This window comes from Macrobrachium nipponense, chromosome 12 (assembly GCF_015104395.2).
Source record: "Macrobrachium nipponense isolate FS-2020 chromosome 12, ASM1510439v2, whole genome shotgun sequence".
In the NCBI taxonomy this organism is placed as follows: domain Eukaryota; kingdom Metazoa; phylum Arthropoda; class Malacostraca; order Decapoda; family Palaemonidae; genus Macrobrachium; species Macrobrachium nipponense.
Window position 1 is genome coordinate 51,714,246 of NC_087205.1, and position 14,542 is coordinate 51,728,787.

At 48.3% G+C, this 14,542-nt stretch overlaps 1 protein-coding gene across 1 annotated transcript in view; it reads left to right on the forward strand.

The window, feature by feature from the left end:
* The window catches only part of LOC135224528 (propionyl-CoA carboxylase alpha chain, mitochondrial-like), a 309,211-nt gene that overhangs the window by 2,130 nt on the left and 292,539 nt on the right, over positions 1-14,542 (forward strand). The gene's annotated exons all lie outside the window — the stretch shown is intronic.

Consider the following 14,542-nt stretch of genomic DNA (forward strand, 5'->3'; position numbering starts at 1 on the left):
AAACTCTTGAGGCAAGCAGACTCATCGACAGTAGTCATGAAGTCTTCAGCCCAATCAGGTAGGAACTATGGATTATGTTATCCAAGAACATAGGTTGTTTTTTCCCTGTTTTTTAATGTATTTAGTTTAAGTATTATTTTGTTTTAGCTGTCTCTTGCCCGCCACCAAGGGTGCCAATCAGCTAAGTATATATCTGCTGGGTAAGTTACTTGTACAAAAATGATATTGTTAAGATACAATAAAGTTTTGTATATACTTACTGGCAGATATATACCATTAAAGGCCCACCCATCCTCCCCTCAGGAGACAGGTGGAAGAGAAAATTATGGCTTAGAAAACGGGAATAGTTCCAGACCCCGCCACCCAGTGGCGGGAATGGCGGATCACCTGACCTACCTGTCGCGTGTGCCGCGAGTTTTGAAATTCTGTCGGGACGACCGAGTCTATAGCTAAGTATATATCTGCCAGGTAAGTATGTACAAAACTTTATTGTATCTTAACAATATCATTTTTGATAAAATAAGGTTTTGTATGTACTTAATCAGAGCCCACCCGCCTCCCCATGCATGAACTTTAAGAGTGGAAAATGAATTGAAGCTCTCTGCCAGGTTATTACCTACATATACTCCCCGGTAGTGGGCGGGGCATTCTAACCACACCATTACCAGAACTAGCGCTAGTGTAAATTTTCTGTTGTTTGGCTGCCATACGTAGAAAGCTCCTCCCCTCTGATTTTCATGGACTTAGCAGCATTAAGCAAGAATGACGCTGTAAGCTTCTGTCACTTGTGAGCTCCCTTTGCTGTGGGCGGGAATTGTCACCATGCATTGCAAGTCACTTGCACGCAAATTTTTTTAATTTAGGTTGCAGTGCGAGGCTAATCATTAGCTAAGGAATTACTTAGTAAGGATGTTATAAAACTTAATTTTATACATGCAACTTACCCGGCAGATATATACTTAGCTATAGACTCCGTCGTCCCGACAGAATTCAAAACTCGCGGCACACGCTACAGGTAGGTCAGGTGATCTACCATTCCCGCCGCTGGGTGGTGGCGGTATCCGGAACCATTCCCGTTTTCTGAGCCAGATTTTCTCTGTCGCTGAGGCCGGCAACAACTGTTGTTTGGTCTCTCCTGTTGGAATTCTGCTCGTTTGCCGAGAATTGGTTGGCCTGATTTGGTGAAGTACTCTTGTTTGTTCTCGGGATTGGTATACGCTTATTGTGGACTGTTAGGACTTGGATTTGGTTTTTTCTATTAATATGGCTGAAGTTAAGGTAACACCTAAGTTTAGGGTGTGTGCAAGGGACGAATGCAGAACTAGGTTGTTTAAAGCAGAGGTAGATCCTCATACACTTTGTGTTAAATGTAGAGGTTCTGAATGTGCATTTGATAGAACTTGTGCTGAATGTGAGGGACTTACAGAGCAAGGATGGAAGGATTTAGCTTCTTATATTAAGAAAAGAGAGAAGGATAGAGCTAGAAAAGCTTCAGCAAGAAGCTCGAGTAGATCCTGTTCTTTTGAGCCTGAATTAGAAACTAACAAGCTAGATGATGTTTCTCCCATAACCTCAGCCCTTTCTCCCTGCGTTGAATCTAAGGATTCACTTTCAGAAATGGAAAGAATGCGATCCTCGATCAGGGAGCTTCAGGATCAGCTTAAAGCTATGGAAATGCAAGGTAAGAGTGTCAGTGAGTACAGTGACCCCAGTGCAGTGGAGGGGGCGTCTGATCGGCTCCGCATTGCTCCTAGGCCTAGACCGCTTCCAAACTCCCAGGACCAGGGGAGGAGGAATGTCAAAAGCCGCAGGGAGGATGTGGAGCATCCCAAACGATCAGGCGTCCCTTCGGCAGATCCTGAAGTAACGACCCAGGCTGCCTTGGATAGCCGTAGAAAAGGCATCCTGGAAGAGTGCTTTTCCGCGTCGGACTCCTCCTCGTCTAGGCGTGGATGGAGCTTCTGGCTTCGCAAGTCCTCGTCCTCGCTTTGAAGTAGATCCGGGTTGCGCCGAAAGGAGACGCTTTTGATTCGAGCCCTGAGCGCTTTCCAGAGAATTTTCCTTCGAGTATAAGAACAGGCGAGAAGACCGTCTCCAGCGCTCAAGACCCGACTAAGCTCTTTCTGCTTAATCTACAGGAACAAATATCCTCCCTGGTAGGCGCTCTACATACGGATTCGTCTCGAAGGAAAGACTCCTCCCTTCCAGTGAAGAGATTGAAGTTTTCTTCTCCTGGTAGAAGAGAAGTTTCTCACTCTAGCAGGCGCTCGTCTCCTGAGAGACTCTCTCGTTCTCCCTTTATGCGATCCTCTCCTCTGTATAGAAAGAAAGTTCCCAGCGGTAGCCGCTCGCAGAGCAAACGATCAGCTACGTCTTTTCGGAGAGGTCAGGAGTCGGACTCCTCTACTGAGGACCAGGTTAGGCGTCAAGAGCCTAAGAAACAGGATGTTTTCAAACGCCAGGAGTTGACAGAGCCTAGTAGGCGCCAAGAATATAGTAGGCGTATAGAGCCTACCAGACGCCAGGAGTCTAGTGAGAGGCGTCAAGAGCTTACCAGGAGTCAAGACAGGCGCCAGGAGTCAAGCAGGCTTCAGGAGTAAAGCAGGCTTCAGGAGTCAAGCAGGCGTCAGGAGTCAAGCAGGTGCCAGGAGTCTAGCAGACGCCAGGAGTCAAGCAGGCATCAGGAGTCAAGAGGAATCCAGGAGTCGAGCAGGCGCCAGGAACCTTGTAGAAGCTTAGGTCGGAGTAAGACCCCTTCGCACTTTATGAGCTCTTCTGAGAGTAGGAGCCCTTCACCTGGTAGAAAACAGGTTACTGAGAGGAGATCTCATGCCTTTACGAGCTCCCTTGCGCCTTGTAGTAGCAAGAATATGTCGCACGGGCGACGATCTTCTTCTTTTGAGAGAAGTCCCTCTACTTCTAAGAACCGCTCTCCTCCGAAGGGATCTCCTACAGCCGGAGACTTAGAAGAAGTCTCGGATGAGGAATTACCAGTGGATTTAGTAGTCTCTGACTATAAGAGATTGTCTTTGTTGTTGTTGCAGGAGTTCGGAGATAAGCTTCAACCAGCGGATCCGCCCTCTCCAGGATCTTTGTTATCCAGCACGAAGTCTCCAAAAGCATCCTCATTCGTGAAAATGCGTCCTACCCTTAGCATGAAAAAAGCATTCAAAGGCTTTGGAGAGTGGCTTAAAACTAAAAGAGAAGCGGGCAAGACTGTTTTTTCATGCCCTCCTTCAAAGTTGACGGGTAAACCTGGAAGATGGTACGATACCCAGGAGCCTATGGGCTTAGGACTGCCTTCATCCGCAGATGCAGATTACGCTTCCTTAGTCGATTCTTCAAGGAGGCGCGCTCTACTCTCAGCAAAAGCGACGTGGGGGATGTGTGAACTAGATCATCTCCTAAAGGGCCTCTTCAGGACACTCGAGGTATTTAATTTTGTTCATGCCACTTACCTGACAGATATATATATAGCTGTATTTTCTGAAGTCCGACAGAATTTCAAAACTCGCGGCACACGCAGTGGGCGGCCAGGTGGTAGTACCCATTCCCGCCGCTGGGAGGCGGATATCAGGAACCATTCCCATTTTCTATTCATATTTTTTTCTGTCGCCGGTCGGTAAACAACTGTTTACAGACCTCTGCTCAGGATTTTTTGGATTTGACTCGCTTTTAAGTATCTGATTGGTTTTTTGGTATTGAATTGGATTGTTGAATTGGCATCGGATAGTGGACCGTTTTGATGGATTGGCTTTTCTGTAAACGTGATGTCTGGATCAAGTGCTGTGAGTTTCAGAGTGTGTGTGAGGACTGATTGTAAGGTGAGGCTACCGAAAGCATCGGTAGACCCCCACACAGTATGTATGAGTTGTAGGGGGCATAATTGTTTGGTGGATAATCGGTGCAATGAATGTGAGAGATTGACCGATGATGATTGGAGAGTATATGAGTCCTAACGCCTTAAATTGGAACGCGATAGGATCAGGAGGTCTTCCTCCAGGAGTGGTTCTACCAAAGGTAAGGCTAATATCTCTCCTGTATTAACACCTGTAGAGTTTGCAACTCCTAAACCTGTGTTGCCTTCGGGCTCCGATTCTGTGTCGGGAGAAGCTAATGCTCTCTCTCTTATTTTGGAGTCTCTACGCACTCTGGAGACCAAAGTGAAAGCCTTGGAAACTGGCTCTGTTCAAGTGTGTGATCGTGCCCCTAGTGTTGTGGAGGGGGCGTCAGATCGGCCCCATAATGCCTCTAGGCCTAAGACCTCTATCGGACTCCCAAGACTTCAGGGAGAGGGTTGATGTCGAAAAGCCGCAAGAGGGTTACGGGGGCTCCCCAACCGATCTGGCGTCCCTTCGGGCAGGCCTTGTTGCAAAGTCCCAGGCTGCCAAGGAGCGCGCACGAGCGCGCGTCCTGAAGGAGTGCTTTTCGTCCTCCGAAGCGTCCTCCCCGCGCAAGGGGTGGAGCGCTCGGAGAGACTCTCGTCCTCTGAAAAGGACGTTTTGTGTTGAGGACGCTTCACGTTCTGTATCGCCGCTTTCGTCGGAGGATGCGTATGACGCTTTTCCGCCTCAGAAAAGGGGTAAGATCTCCTCCGATGAGGACGCTGGGTTGCGTGCACAGGCGCGTCTCCCTGAGAAGCAGGTAGCTGTACCTGTGAGAAGGAAGGAGGCGTCCCCTCGCCCCTCGTCTTCTCGCAGGATCAGTCCTGCTTCCTCTGTTCGTTCATCACCAACGAAGAACATTCTTATTGGTCCCTTCGGACACCAGCTATCGACGCTTATGGGCTGCAGAGGATCGCCCAGCAGCAGTCGAGCCTAAGCGGAGGAAGGACCTTAGACTGCCCGTCAAGAGGACGAAGCAGTCTCCTTCTCTCTCCTACTTCGTCTCGTTCGCCGATCGCGTCTCCTTCGGCGATTCGCGATCTCGTTCGTCCTCTAGGAAGACGTTGCGTCAAGACGCTTTTTGAGGACGCTCGGCAGGACGCTCAGCACGACGTTCGACAAGGACGCTCGTCAGACGCTCGGCAGGACGCTAGGCAGGACGTCTAGGCAGCGACGCTCTGGCAGGATGCTTGGCAGCGACGTTCGGAGCAGGACGCTCGACAGGACGCTTGTCAGGACGCTCGGCAGGACGCTTGGCAGGACGCTCGGCAGGACGTTCGTCAGGACGCTCGGCAGGACGCTCGGCAGGACGCTCGGCAGGACGCTTGGCAGGACGCTCGACAGGACGTTCAGGACGCTCTTCAAGATGCTTTTGGGGACTCCGACCAAGAAGTCGTACCCCAAGACGCTAGTTTGCGCGCACATGCACGTAGTCCGGCCAACATGTCTTCCCTTTCATGTAAGAAACATAAGGACGCTTCTCTGGCAAGTGAGGCTGCCTCGGTTGTCGCTAAGGACGCTCGTCCTCGTCAGGACGCTCTACCTGCTTCAAGTGGTAAGCGCCACAAAGAAGACAGCCGAAATAAGGCTTCATCCAGTAAGGATAGGGGTCCTTTGATTAAGACAAGACCCGACATTCGTACGCCCTCTCCGGACAGGCGGTCTCCTCTTCCGTTTAGAGAAGAAGGAGAGCTGAGTAGTTCGGCTGACTCGGTTGAAGAGGAACCTTCTGCTGCCCCTTCAATCTCAGATTATAAAGTTCTCGTGCGGCTGTTTGCGTTCGTCCTTCGAGGACAAGTTTCAGCCTGCAGCTCCCAAGTCTCCTCCTTTTGCAGTTTTCATCCTCTAAGACTGGTAAAACTCCGGAGTTTGTTGAAGAGAAAACTTCGCTCTCCACTAAACGGGCGTTCAAGAAACTCCAAGATTGGATGGTACGAAGGAGAGATCAAGGCAAGACGACTTTCGCATTGCCTCCAGCTAGACTCAGCGGAAAAGGGGGTATTTGGTATAGAACCAAAGAAGTGGGGGTTCGTATCCCTTCTTCAGCTCAAGGAGATTTCTCCAGCTTGGTGGATTCGCAGAGGAGGTCTCTTTTATCCACTGCTAGAGTGACCTGGACCTCTACGGAGACGGACCATCATTTGAAGGGTCTGCTCCGGACTCTTGAAGTTTTCAACTTCCTTGACTGGTGCTTGGGAGTTCTGGATCTGCAAGCGAGAAGCCCAGAATCTCTCAGTCTGGGGGAGCTGTCCAGCGTGTTAGCATGTATGGACAAAGCCGTCAGGGATGGTTCGGAGGAGATCGTCTCTCATTTTGGAACGGCCTTATTGAAGAAGAGAGCTTTGCTGTGCAATTTCACAGCTCGTTCAGTTACTCCAGCTCAGAAAGCGGATTTGCTTTTTTCTCCTCTTTCGAACCATCTCTTCCCCCAGACTTTAGTTAAGGACCTGACTAGCAGTTTGCAAGAGAAGGCAACGCAGGACCTCTTAGCCCAGTCTACAAGACGTTCGGCAGTACCTTCAACTTCTTCAGCTTCGGTTCGACCGCCGAAGAAGGTTAAGCCCTTTCGTGGGGCTCCCCCCTCGAGAGCAGCTCCTCGAGGGAGAGGGTTTTCACGAGGAAGAGCTTCCTTTAAATCAAAGCCTTCCAAGTGAGAAGCATGTCCTTCAGACACCAGTCGGGATCCAGACTGAGTTTTTTTGCGGGAGCGTGGAGAGAGCGGGACATGGACTCTTGGTCCCTCAAGATCGTGGAGCAGGGGTACAAGATCCCCTTTTTAGATCTTCCTCCTCTTTCTACGTCTCCCAGAGACCTTTCTCCATCCTATCAGGGAGAGAAGAAGCAAGTGTTATTCGATCTTCTTCAACAAATGATCGAGAAAAGAGCGGTGGAACAAGTCGCGGACCTGGGGTCTCCAGGTTTTTACAACAGGATTTTCCTAGTACCGAAGCAGTCGTCAGGTTGGCGTCCAGTTCTAGATGTAAGCAGGCTCAATCTTTTCGTGGAAAAGACCAAATTCACGATGGAGACGCCTCATTCTGTTCTGGGAGCCTTGAGACCGGCGACTGGATGGTGTCCTTAGACTTGCAGGACGTGTACTTTCACATCCCGATCCACCCTCTTTTCAAGAAAGTATCTAAGGTTTGTCTTAGACAAAAAAGTGTGGCAGTTCAGAGCTATGTGTTTCGGCCTGACCATGGCTTCCAATGGTGTTCACCGTAGTCATGAAGAATGTGGCGAGGTGGCTACACTCTTCGGGGATAAGAGTTTCCCTGTACCTCGACGACTGGGGGGGGGGCTGATCAAGCGTCGTCGAGAGAAAAGTGTCTGAAGGACTTGCAGTTCACTTTAGCCCTAGCAAAGTCCCTGGGACTTCTTGTCAACCTCGAAAAGTTGCATCTGACCCCGACACAGTCCATCGTGTATCTGGGGATTCAGATGGATTCAGTGGCTTTTCGAGCGTTTCCGTCCCAGGAACGTCAGCGGCTAGGTTTAGAAAAGATCTCGGCCTTCTTAGGGAAAGAGACTTGCTCGGCGAGGGAATGGATGAGTCTGCTGGGAACCATTTCCTCGCTAGAAAGGTTTTGTTTCCTTGGGAAGACTGCACCTCAGGCCTCTCCAGTTTTTCCTGCGGACGAGTGGAAGGCCAAGGACGATCTCAATGCCATATTGAGAATATCTCTTCCTATAAAGAACCATCTAAGATGGTGGTCGACCCTCAGAAGCTACAGGAGGGCGTGTCCCTAAGTCTTTCTGAGCCCCAACCTAGTGTTGTTCTCCGACGCTTCCATCACGGGCTGGGGAGCAACACTAGGAGGGAAGGAAGTGTCAGGCTCCTGGGGAGGGGAACAGGTAGCCTGGCACATAAATGTCAAAGAAGCTTGCAGCAAATCTTTCTGTCTCTGCAGTTCTTCGAAAGGAGTTTGAAGAACAAGATTGTTCAGGTAAACTCAGACAATACCACAGCACTCGCTTATTTGAAAAATCAGGGAGGAACACACTCCAGAACTTTGTTTTTCCTGGCGAGGGAGATTCTGCTGTGGGCGAAGAGAAGAAAGGTGACAATCCTGACGAGGTTCATTGCAGGAGTGCAAAACGTCAGGGCCGATCTTCTCAGTCGTCGGGAACAAATCCTACCGACGGAATTGGACCTTGAACAACGACGTGTGTCGAGACCTTTGGAGGTTGTGGGGACGTCCTCTGGTCGACTTATTCCGCGACGTTCAAGGAACCAAGAGACTTCCTCTTTATTGCTCCCCGGTCCTGGATCCAGAAGCGATCGCTGTAGACGCGTTGCTTTTGGAATTGGACGGGTCTAGATCTGTACGCCTTCCCACCATTCAAGATTTTGGGGGAAGTCATGAGGAAGTTTGCGGCCTCAGAAGGGACGAGGTTGACCCTGATCGCTCCGATGTGGCCAGCGAGAGAATGGTTCACAGAGGTCATGTCTTTTCCTTGTAGACTTCCAAGGACATTGCCCTGGAGGAAAGATCTACTCAAACAGCCTCACTTCGAAAGGTTTCACCAAACCTCTCTGCTCTGGGTCTGACTGCGTTCAGACTATCGAAAAGTTGGCCAGAGCGAGAGGTTTTTTGAAAGCAGCTGCGAGAGCAATCGCAAATGCAAGACGTGCTTCTACAAGAGCTGTTTACCAATCGAAGTGGGCTTCCTTCAGGGCATGGTGTAAAAAGGAGGGAGTTTCCTCTTCCTCGACCTCTGTGAACCAGATAGCTGATTTTCTGCTCTTTCTCAGGAATGTGCAGAAATTAGCGGTCCCTACCATCAAGGGGGGATATAAAAGCATGTTGTCAGCGGTTTTTAGGCACAGAGGCCTTGACCTTTCTGACAACAAGGACATTCATGATCTTTTAAAATCTTTCGAGACTTCGAAGATTCCTCAAATGAGACCGCCTTCATGGAACCTTGACGTGGTTCTTAAGTTCCTTATGTCAAGCCCTTTCGAACCGCTTCAGGCAGCGTCTCTTCGAAACTTGACAAGGAAGGCTCTTTTCCTAACTTCTCTTGCGACGGCTAAGAGAGTTAGTGAGATTCAAGCTTTTAGTAATTTAGTGGGATTCAAAGGAGACAATGCTGTCTGCTCTTTGAACCCAACTTTCTTGGCGAAGAATGAAAATCCTTCGAATCCTTGGCCGAAAACTTTCGAGATCAAGGGTATGTCAAGTCTGGTGGGCCAAGAACCAGAGAGAGCCCTGTGCCCGGTCAGGGCTCTCAAGTTCTATGTACATAGAACAAAAGAGGTAAGAGGTCCCTCAGGTAATCTCTGGTGCTCTGTGAAGAGACCAGAGTTACCTTTATCTAAGAATGCTGTTGCTTTCTTTCTGAGGGACGTCATTAAGGAGGCTCATTCATCTTTCCAGAAGACTGATTTGAGCCTCTTACGAGTGAAAGCTCACGAAGTTCGAGCTGTCGCTACCTGCTCATTGCCTTCCAAAAGAATATGTCAATCAAGGACATTCTTGATTGCACCTTTTGGAGGAGTAACTCCGTCTTCGCCTCACATTACCTAAGGGATGTGAGAACGTTTATGACGACTGTAATTCACTGGGGCCATACGTTTCTGCGGACACAGTCTTGGGGTCCGGAAGTAGCTCTTTCCCTTTCCCTTAGTTAGGCTTAGGTTAGTTTTATTGTTGTGTTTTTAGGTTGTGGTGAGTCTTATGTGAAGATCTCCCATCCTTTAGTTAGTTTTAAGGGGTTTTTTGAATAGTTGGTCAGGTGGTGGTCAGTTGCTTCGTTGCCCTCATATGTATGGCTCGATGGTCTTGTCACGTTGAGGTCTCGTACCCGTTGACAGATCATCCAGAGCGCACCAGCACTTCAGGTCTCCACCTGGTTGGCAACTCTGATTTAAGCAAAAGCAGCCTTAAGTGACAGTAATCACAGAGTCTACTTTGCTAACAGGTGAGGAACCAAGATGTATATCATCTACTTAATTTAAGTTCCCTAAAAAATCCTATTCTGTCTCTTCCCACCATCCGAAGGTGGGATTCAGCTATATATATATCTGTCAGGTAAGTGGCATGAACAAAATGTTATTGTGATTATACAATTAAGTTTGTTCATACTTACCTGGCAGATATATATAATTAAATTGCCCGCCCTCCTCCCCTCAGGAGACAGGGGCATTAATAAAATATGAATAGAAAATGGGAATGGTTCCTGATATCCGCCTCCCAGCGGCGGGAATGGGTACTACCACCTGGCCGCGCCATGCGTGTGCCGCGAGTTTTTTGAAATTCTGTCGGACTTCAGAAAATACAGCTATATATATATCTGCCAGGTAAGTATGAACAAACTTAATTGTATAATCACAATAACATTTTATGGACTGGGCTTTGGGAGCCCTTGCGAAGAGAGCCCAAGATCCCGAATTTGTCAGTATGGAGGAACTATCGAGTGTATTATCTTGTTTAGACAGAGCGGTGATGGACGGTTCGGTGGAAGTGGCTGCCCTTTTTGGATCGGGAGTATTAAAAAAGAGAGCAGTGTACGGTTCTTTCCTGTCCAAGTCAGTATCTCCTCTGCAGAGGTCGGCCTTGCTATATTCTCCACTATCTAACCACCTTTTCCCACAGGACACGGTGAGGGATATAGCGAAATCCTTAGCTGGTAAGGCTACGCAGGATCTACTGACACAGTCAGCAAAGAGGTTCAAGCTGAAGGAGAAAGCACCTCTTCAGCAGCCCTTTCGAGGAGCCTCTTCCTCCTCAAGAACCGCTTTTAGAGGTAGAAGACCGGACACCAGAGGAAGACCTTCCAGGAGACCTGCCGGGAAGGCAAAATGAAGAAGAAGTCCTCCAGATAGCTGTAGGCGCCAGACTTTCGAATTTTGCCAGAGTCTGGGCGCAGACAGGGGCGGACAGCTGGACCCTCTCTATCCTCGAGAGAGGATACCTCATCCCCTTCAGGGAATATCCTCCCTTAACAAGAACTCCAAGGGAGTTAACAGCGAGATACAAAGATCCTGTCAAGAGTCAAGCTCTCCTGCAAGCAGTAGAACTTATGCTGCAGAAGAGGGCAATAGAACGGGTTCAAGATCTCCATTCACCAGGTTTCTACAACCGTCTATTCCTGGGTACCCAAAGCTCGGGCGGGTGGAGCCGGTTTCTGGACGTAAGTGCACTGAACTTCTTTGTGATCAAGAAGTTCTCGATGGAGACTTCTTCCTCTGTACTTTCTGCTCTTTGTCCAGGGGACTGGATGGTATCCCTGGACCTTCAAGATGCATATTTCCATGTGCCAATTCATCCGGCATCAAGGAAATACCTCAGATTCATGTCACAGGGAAGAGTCTTCCAATTTCTAGCGCCTTGCTTCGGACTGTCGACGGCCCCTCAAGTCTTCACGGGTGTCCTAAGGAATGTGGCGCATTGGCTACATTTAAAAGGAATCAGGATCTTGATGTATTTGGACGACTGGCTAATACGAGCAAAGTCGAAGGATCAGTGTCTGGAGGACCTTTCGGTAACACTAAAGATGACACAGTCTCTGGGACTCCTAGTCAACCTCGAGAAGTCCCAGCTGGATCCCCAGCAGAACATAGTTTATCTGGGGATTCAGATGGATTCTCGGGGTTTTCTAGCGTCTCCATCAACAGAGAGAATAGAACGCTTCCTTGCAAAGGTGTCAGTGTTTCTAGGGAAAGAACATTGCTCCGTGAGGGAATGGATGAGTTTGCTGGGAACCATATCCTCGTTGGAGCAGTTCGTTTCCTGAAGGAGACTGCACCTAAGACCCCTTCAGTATTATCTGAAGGAGAACTGGGATCAGAGTTCCCAGGACCTTGAAGAATCATTCAGGATCACGGACAAGATCAAGCAAGATCTTCGGTGGTGGCTAGACCCGAAGAAACTTGGTCAAGGAGTATCCTTACACATAAAGAGCCCTCTCTGAGCATTGTTTGCAGACGCGTCGGATGTAGGGTGGGGAGCAATGTTGGGTTCGGAAGAAGTGTCAGGCACCTGGGAAGGAGCTCAGGTGTCCTGGCACATAAACAAAAAGGAGTTGAAAGCCATTCACTTAGCTCTCTTGCACTTTCAAAAGCAGATCTCAGGATCGATCATTCAGGTCAATTCCGACAACCCGACAGCCCTAGCGTATATCAGAAAGCAAGGGGGAACCCATTCATTCTCCCTTTACGAGACAGCGAGGGAGTTGTTGCTTTGGGCTCAAGAGAAAGAGATCTCTCTGCTAACGAGATTTATACAGGGAGAGAGAAATGTTCGAGCGGATCTGCTAAGCAGAAGAAACCAAGTCCTCCCCACCGAATGGACCCTCAACCCTCAAGTGTGCGAGCAGTTATGGGGGTTATGGGGAAGGCCGAACATAGACTTGTTCGCAACCAACTGGAACAAGAGGTTGGAGAATTATTGCTCCCCGATCGCAGATCCAAGAGCAATAGCGATAGACGGCCTCCTCATGGATTGAAAGGGACTAGACGGGTACGCTTTTCCCCCCTTCAAACTAGTAGGGGAAGTAATAAGGAAGTTCGCCTCCTCAGAAGGAACGAAATTGACGTTGATCGCCCCCTTTTGGCCAGCCCTAGATTGGGTGACAGAGTTGCTGGAGTGGATGGTGGATCTTCCCAGATCGCTCCCACTAAGGAACGATCTTCTCAAACAGCCCCACTTTGACAGGTATCACAAAAACCTCCCCGCTCTAAGTCTGACTGCCTTCAGACTATCGAAGGACTCGTTAGAGCGAGGGGGGTTTTCTCGAGAAGCTTCAAAAGCAATCGCAAGAGCCAGGAGACCCTCCACGTTACGAGTGTACCAGTCGAAGTGGGAGGTGTTTAGAAGATGGTGCAGGGCGCATGAGGTATCCTCTTCCAGTACCTCTATAACCGACATTGCAAATTTTCTTCTTTAACCTTAGAAGAAAGTGTGGCCTAGCTGTCTCTACGATCAAGGCTTATAGAAGTATGCTGGCCTCAGTTTTCAGGCATAGGGGCCTGGATGTGTCGGACAATAAGGACCTACATGATCTTATTAGGTCTTTCGAGACCTCAAAAAGTCAGAACACAAAGAATCCCAGTTGGAACTTGGATATAGTACTTCATTATCTTATGTCTGAAAAATTCGTACCTGCCAATAATTCTTCCTTTAGAGATTTGACAAGGAAGTCTCTATTCCTGTTCGCCCTAGCCACGGCAAAAAGGGTGAGTGAACTTCAAGCGTTAGAAGGCAGAGTGGGTTTTAAGAAGGAGGCTGCAATTTGCTCTTTTAAGCCTCTCTTCTTAGCCAAGAACGAAAACCCATCAAAACCATGGCCTAGAAGCTTTGAAGTGAAAGCACTCTCTTCTCTTACGGGAGAAGAACAGGAGAAGACCCTATGTCCCGTAAGAGCGCTAAAATTTTATTTACAAAGAAAGTCTCTTTTGGGAGGTACGCAAGAAAGTCTTTGGTGTTCGGTCAAGGATCCGACAAGACCTATTTAAAAAAACGCCCTTACGTTTTTCATTAAAGACATTATTAAGGAAGCGTATCTTAAATGTGGAGAAGAACAGTTTAGGCTCCTCAGAGTGAAAGCACACGAAGTGAGGGCCATAGCAACCTCAATGGCCTTTCATAAAACGTGGTCCCTTCAAGCCCTAATAGAGTCCACGTATTGGAAGTGTAACTCGGTGTTCGCCTCTCACTATCTTAGAGATGTGAGAGTTACTTATGAGAAGTGCTTTTCACTGGGAGCATATGTTTCCGCGGATTTAGTGCTGGGAGGAGGAGCTGAGGTTAATCCCAATTAGTTTAGTTAATGTAATTTTAGCATTATGGTGTTTGGTTTTTATGGTTGATTGGAAGAGGGTATAGGAATAACCCCTTTCAGTTCCTAGATTTAACATGGTTAGGAAGGTCAGGTGGTCGGGATTAACTTGTGGTCTCCTCGTTGTGCATTATGTAAAACCTAAAGCTCTGTCATGTAAGAGGGCTAGCCCCCATTGATAAGATACAGGTCAGGCTCTGCCATGTAAGCGGGTAAGCCCCCATTGGTACGATCCATGCAGGCTCTGTCGCGTAAGCGGGCTAGCCCCCATTGACATGATCCAGAAGGGCTATTCGGTGATAGGTCGTTACCTCGCTGAAGCTCTTGAGGCATTCAGACTAAATGACAGTAATCATGAAAGTCTTCTGCCCAGACAGGTAAGAACCAAGGATTGATATCCTACAACAATTGTAGTTTCCCATTATTAAAATTTTTTATTTTTGTATGTATTTAGCTGTCTCTTACCCTCCACCAAGGGTGTCAATCAGCTAAGTATATATCTGCCGGGTAAGTTGCATGTATAAAAATGATATTGTTAAGATACAATGAAGTTTTATACATACTTACCTGGCAGATATATACGATTAAGGGCCCACCCAGCCTCCCCTCAGGAGACAGGTGGAAGAGAAAATCTGGCTCAGAAAACGGGAATGGTTCCGGACACCGCCACCCAGCGGCGGGAATGGTAGATCACCTGACCTACCTGTAGCGTGTGCCGCGAGTTTTGAATTCTGTCGGGACGACGGAGTCTATAGCTAAGTATATATCTGCCAGGTAAGTATGTATAAAACTTCATTGTATCTTAACAATATCATTTTTATTATAAAAATATAATTTTAGTTCTGTAAATGAAAAGCATGTTTTGGTAATTGAAAATG